The sequence below is a fragment of the Vombatus ursinus genome, unplaced genomic scaffold, assembly GCF_900497805.2.
Source record: "Vombatus ursinus unplaced genomic scaffold, bare-nosed wombat genome assembly UNPS02004733.1, whole genome shotgun sequence".
In the NCBI taxonomy this organism is placed as follows: domain Eukaryota; kingdom Metazoa; phylum Chordata; class Mammalia; order Diprotodontia; family Vombatidae; genus Vombatus; species Vombatus ursinus.
The window spans coordinates 1-6,511 of NW_020944511.1; the positions used below are offsets into that span (position 1 = coordinate 1).

The window sequence follows — 6,511 nt, forward strand, 5'->3', positions numbered from 1 at the left end:
GAGATGAAGAAAGCAAGATGAAGAGAAGCTAAATGATCTTCCCATGGTGATTCAATGGGAAGAATGCTGGGTGTGAACACAAAAGATGTGAATTTGAATCCTGACTCTAACATTTCCTCTGCAACCTTGGGAAATTCACCTTTCTGTCTCTCAGTTTCCTTATCTGTAAATTGAAGGACTTGTTAAAAAAAATCATGTTGTCAGAGATTTAGATGTGAAAAAGACTTCAGAGGTCATGTCCAAAACCTTATTTTATAGATGATGAAACTGAGACCCACAAAGACTAAGTGATTTGCCTAAGTTGGTTTAGATAGAACAAACATGGCACAGAGAAGATTTGAACTGAGGCTGTCTGACTCCATATTGTAATATTGTAACATACCATATTGTAAATATACCAAAGAATCAAGAGATTCTATGTTTGTTCAAATTTTCAAAGACCTTCCTGAATAACCAGTACACTATCAAGTAATAACTTTTGATGCTTTGTGTAGTTTACAGGCAAGAGACTTTCTCCAACACCTACAACAGCTCCAGTAGCATTACTGGTTTCATCATCCTAGGATTCACCTACACTGGAGAGATTCAGAAACTTCTCTTATGCTAGTATTGACAATTTACATTCTGACCCTCATGGGGAATGGATCTATCATTTGTGCTATATGCTGGGATGAGCGAATTCATACCCCCATGTACATACTACTGGCCAACTTCTCCTTTCTGGAGATCTGCTATGTCATTACTACAGTACCCAATATGTTAGCCAGCTTCTTCTCTGAGACCAAGGTCATCTCCTCTGGATGCTTCCTGCAGTTCTATTTATTTTTCTCTTTAGGTGCACTAGAATGTTTTTTTTTTTTCTGGCCATGATGTCATTTGATCGGTATCTTGCCATCTGCTGGCCCTACACTACCACATCATCATGACAAGACATCTCCGAACCAGTCTGGTTGTCAATTGCTGGGTAATTGGCTTCCTCTGGTTCCCTGTTCCCATTATCATCATCTCCCAGTTGTCCTTTTGTGGCCCCAAGATCATTGATCACATTCTATGTAACCCATTCCCAATTCTAGTACTCACCTGTGCACCAGCACCTATGATGGAATTTACTTGTTCCTTCTTGAGTTCTATGATTCTGGTTGTCCCCTTCGTTATCATAGGGACCTATTCTCTGGTCCTGAAAGCTGTGCTGAGGATATCTTCAGGAAGAGATAGAAGAAAGGCTCTCTCTATCTGTGGTTCCCATCTTGTTGTAGTATCCCTCCTCTATGGATCTATGATAGTGATCTATATGAGGTCAAGATCTGGGCATGAAACAGAGACCTAGAAGGTTGCGACCATGTTTTATTCCATGGTGACCCCATTCTTGAACCCTGTCATCTATAGCCTTAGGAATAAGGAGATGAAGGATGCCCTGAGGAAAGTGCTAGGACATGAGAATGAAAGTCTTTGTAAAAGATATCCTTTGAGATCCAACTAGACTTTTAACATTCTCCAGAGGACAAGATCCAATAATAACTATGTATATGTATATGTATATGTGTATATATATATATATATATATGTATATGTGTCTGTATGTGTATATGTGTAGTATATGTATATATGTATATGTATATGTATATGTATATGTGTGTATGTGTATGTGTATGTGTGTATGTGTATATATGTGTGTATATGCATGTGTATGTGTATGTGTATATGTATGTGCATGTGCATGTGCATGTGTGGTGTATATGTATGTTTGTGTGTTGTATATGTATGTACATGTGTACATGTATGTGTATATGTATATGTATGTATATGTGTATGTGTATATATATATATATGTATAAAGAAAGTTGGTCAGCCTATTACGCAACTCCACTGACCTATGGAGTCCTTTTGCTTTCCTCACATTGTCAATACTTATAAGTTCAAAACCTTTTCTTATCAGTAGTTTTTTGACATTCAAATAAAGGAAAATTGATAAAAATCATCTTGAGAAGAAACTCTGGTAATTTTCATAAGGGAAGCAGCTAACTGAGAAGTAGTTTCACCCTTTGCAGATTATTCCTAAAATGATCAAAAACATCAGGGCCTGTAGCCCAGAGTTATGAGCTGCTCTGGTCACATGGGTTTCCCCACTCTATACCTCTCTGATAAGTTTCTATAAGTATGTGCCCACCCTCCACCATGGACACTGCATGCATTGGTAGAAGAGTGAGACCCAAGTTTGGATTTGTACCAGCAGATTGTGTTTTTGGTTATATCTGCTTTTTTTTCTCCTATTGAGTAACTGTAATGTTCGATTATTCCTGCTTTTACCTTTTGTTGAGTAGATTTTATAATGATTATTAATTTTGTATTATTTCATAAACTATATTTGAGAATTATTGGTATCATAAATGCAAACATAATGGTGGTGACTCAGGAACAACATTCATAAGTAGCAAGACTGTATCACAGTATCACACTATATCTCACACACACACACACACACACACACACGCACTAGAGTTACTCCTAGGCCCCTGAGAGAAAGTTTATGAATTGTAGCTGTGTGGTTGTGGCCATGGCTGATCCCACTCTAGGAAAAACCCCAGACCTCCCAGTGTGACGGGAAGAGGGTGCATGAGCTAACCCAGAAGGAAAGAAGAATGTGACATCATCTCCATGTGTTCATGCTGCATCAAACACCACACCCATGAGTAGTACTGCCCTGGAAGGAGTGCAATTACACACTCAGACTATATATATATGAAGCAAATTTCCACTTATCACTCCTGGTTCTGCACTCCTTGTTCAAATAAAATAGGTAGATTTCTACCAGTAGGAAACAGTCAAGGCATAGGGAATAGCTAAAGCAAGGTGAAGAAATCAGAGAAGCAAAGGATCTATACTGGCAATATTGGAGAGTCCAATGTGATCGAATTACATTTTGGTTAAAAAAAAAGATGGAAAGGTAGAATAACACTGGATTATGAGGCACCTACAAATCAAGCTATTATGTCTGACTTTGACTCATTAGTGAATAGGGAACCATAAAAGCATTTTAACAGAAAAGTGACATGAATACACCTAACATATGAATGAAGATAGTTAGCCTTAAGTGTTATTGAACAGTTTGGAGGAGAAAGCAAGAACATGGAGACTGTGATTTTTTTTCAGACTCTGAAAATCATGAAGAATGTCTACTGAGGCATACAAAAGTTGTGATTTTTATCAATGGAAGAAATAGCTGCAATGTGGAAATCACAGATCTTGGAAGGATTTTGTGTCTAAATAAATATTCACATCTTTGCATTTCATTTAGTTTACTGATACACAAAAAAATCAACATGAGGTAGAGTGGTAGAGGGTAGTTTAGTGAAATGACAAGTCTCATCCTGGAATATTCATCAACATAAGTAACGTTCCTGATGAAAACTCCATTAACTTTATGAACTATTAAATCCTAAGGTTCTCAAATCATTAAGGGGGCTTTTAACACTAATATGTTTTATAGGTCAGTTGTTTTTACTATGAGATACCTCATATTTTCTTCTATTTTTTTTATTTTATTTTAGTATTTGTTAATATCTCACAGAGTCATTAACTTCTATTTGGTCAATTCTAAATTCTAAATTAATGTTTTTATTATAAAATAAAAGGAAGTTATTTTCTTGGGTAAAGATTTTTACTCCTTGTCCCAAAGATGCTATTTCTCTTTTCATACATTTCTTTCACAGCTCTCATTATTGCTCATTTTTACCTCTACCATCCTCATTTAATTTGTAAAATCATTTTAGCTCTTATTGTAACTCTTGCTGTTTCTCTTTTAGGAATTCTGTTTGGATTTGTACACAAGCTTAGTTTTTCTCTGAGGTTTTGCTTGCCAATGTTTTAAAGCCATTCTCTTCTTCTAGCCTTCTGTATTAAGCTCCCCTGTCTCATAAAAGGCAACTAGGTGGGGCAGTGAATAGTGTGCTGGAGTCAGGAAGACCTAAGTTCAAATCTGCTTCAGGCCCTTACTAGTTATGTGATCCTGGAAAAGTAATTTAACCTCTATCTACCTCAGTTTCCTCAACTGCAAAATGAAGATGATAACAGCACCTACCTCCCAGGATTAGTGAGAAAATAAAATGAGATTATATTGGTAAAGAGCTTAGTATACTGCCTGGCATATAATAGGTACTATATAAATGCTAGTTATAATAGCTTTTCATGGTGGAATTCTTTTATTGTTGGTTCAGTTTTCCACACTATTTCTTCATTAGGGAATGTCTAGGGAGAGCTCTTTCATCCTTCTGCTGTTTTTACAGCTCAGGATGGGAACCTATAAGTTTTCAATGTCCCCAAAGTATTGCTATCCAGGGCAAAATGTGCTTATTGGCACAAAGTCTGAGCTTTGCAATTTCTTGTGCCAGTCTTGTGTCTGTGGGCTTGTTCCTGGCTAGACGTTCCAGTGGACTACTGCTGGATTAAGCCACTATTAACCTGCTAGATGACTCTACAATTTCAGAGCAACTTGAACCTCAGTCTTCCCTTTGCTATGAGATTCCTGGCCTAGTTATTCCACTAAGGGCTTCCATACTGATGGTCTAGAGGCTAGAACTGAGACATTTTTCTGCTTCTGGAATCAGAGTCACACATCTAGTCTTTGTCTCCGAACTTAATCTTCAATCAGTAAACATCTAGGGCACATGGCTGCAACCACCCCTCTACTTCACACCTAGGTACAGGTGTTCCTTTCATTCCTCTTGGATCTCTGCCCCACAGCTGGGTAGTGGTTGACAGAGCTGCCAGGTGGCATAGGTTCAGGGATCCCTTGGGATCTCTTCCTGTGCAGGGGCTTCCTCACACACAGTTCCCACTTTCAGTCATCTTTCACTCCTTGGGCATTGCAATAGTCTGCCTCTGGCACACTCCTGGACAGACTCCATCTCCAGGGTCAATAGAACTCTCTGTCTATCTTCCTAGACCAACTTGAGCTGGGACAATGACCCACCGTGATTTTTTTTCTTGGATTTCCCAATCAAAATTCAGTCTGGCATGTTTTCTAGATCTGTGTGGTGATACATAATGGTGGAGCAAGCTTGTACTTTTTCAGGCTACTCTGCCAACTTGACTCTGCCTTACACATCTCTATTGTACAATCCCAGGAGAATATACACTCCTTAAGTACATGAGACTGTTTTCTTTTATCTTTCTCTTTCCATATCGTATTGTTACCACAGTGCCTTGCACCTACTTCGTGCTTCTCAAGGGCTTCTTGGATTAGACTTGATGTGGGGGGGAGCATAGGCATTATACATGAATCCTAAAAGATGTACTAGCCAAATAAACCTATATCTAGGGACTAGACTTGAATTGTGCTATAATAAATCACTTTCATTGTCTAAACGTTATTTGTTCCTTAGCTTAAAGGCAACAACTATGTCTTCCTTCTATTTGCCCCCAATCAGCATTCTCTCACCTATGAATCATTTCCCTGGTTTTTTCAACTGATCCTTACATGGAATGAACTCAAGGTCCTTCACCATACTGATTGCTCTATTCTGGATGCTTTTCAGCTTATGAGTGACTTTTCTAAAATGGTGTAACCAGTCCTCCCAAAGTGGTCAGAACAAATCAGAATACAATAATACTTGCCCCCTCTTTATTTCTCTAAATTATGTTTATCAGGGGCTTAAGGTGATGGGCAAGCTACCTAGAATAAATAAAAGGAGACAATTCAATTCAATAAGTATTTGTGGAGCACCTAATATATACCACGTACAGAAAGTGGGCTGTGAATACAAAGATAAAAATGAAACAGCCACTGCCTTCAAGGACCTCACATTCTACTTTATACAACACATGGCTTTGTGGAATTCCTCAGCCCAATACATGAGAAAGGCTCAAAATATAATCAGCACCAAGGCAAATATATATAAATTTATATGCAGGCAGAGTAACTTAATGGAAAGATAGCTGGATTTTAAATAAAAGGGTCTCAGTTAACATCCTACTTCTACTATTTACTACTAGATTACCATGGACAAATTATTAAATATTGCTGGGCATCAGTTTCTTCATGTGTAAAATGAAGGTGTTGAACATGATCTCTAATGTCCAATTTAACTCTAAATCCATGCATATAAACAGATGCAAAATGGATGATGAAACTAGAATGTACAGGGGATATTCTTAACCTTGGAACATGGAGAAATAAAGAGGAATTGTGATGTTCCAGAGTATGCCACTGTCAGATCCTGGTCTACAGAGAAAGGAAGTGATTTTTCCAAAGTCTCACAGGAAAATTATTGAAAAGAGAATAATATGGATACTAATAATAATGACAATGATACTAATAATAATAACTAGCATGTGGTTTCAAAAGCAAATTTCATATCACATTTGATTTCATAAAATACCCTATATTCCAGGGGAGGAAACTGAGGGACAGAGAAGTTAAGTGCCTTGATAAGGGGAACATAGTGTCTGAGGCAATATGTGAGTTCAGTCAGGGATTCTCAATTTCAAGTCCAACCTGCTATCTACTATGCCA

General features: G+C 37.7%; 1 pseudogene; it reads left to right on the top strand.

The window, feature by feature from the left end:
- Positions 1 to 494: 494 nt before the first annotated feature.
- LOC114027231 lies at positions 495 to 1,480 on the top strand (annotated as a pseudogene).
- The last annotated feature ends 5,031 nt before the right edge of the window (positions 1,481 to 6,511 follow it).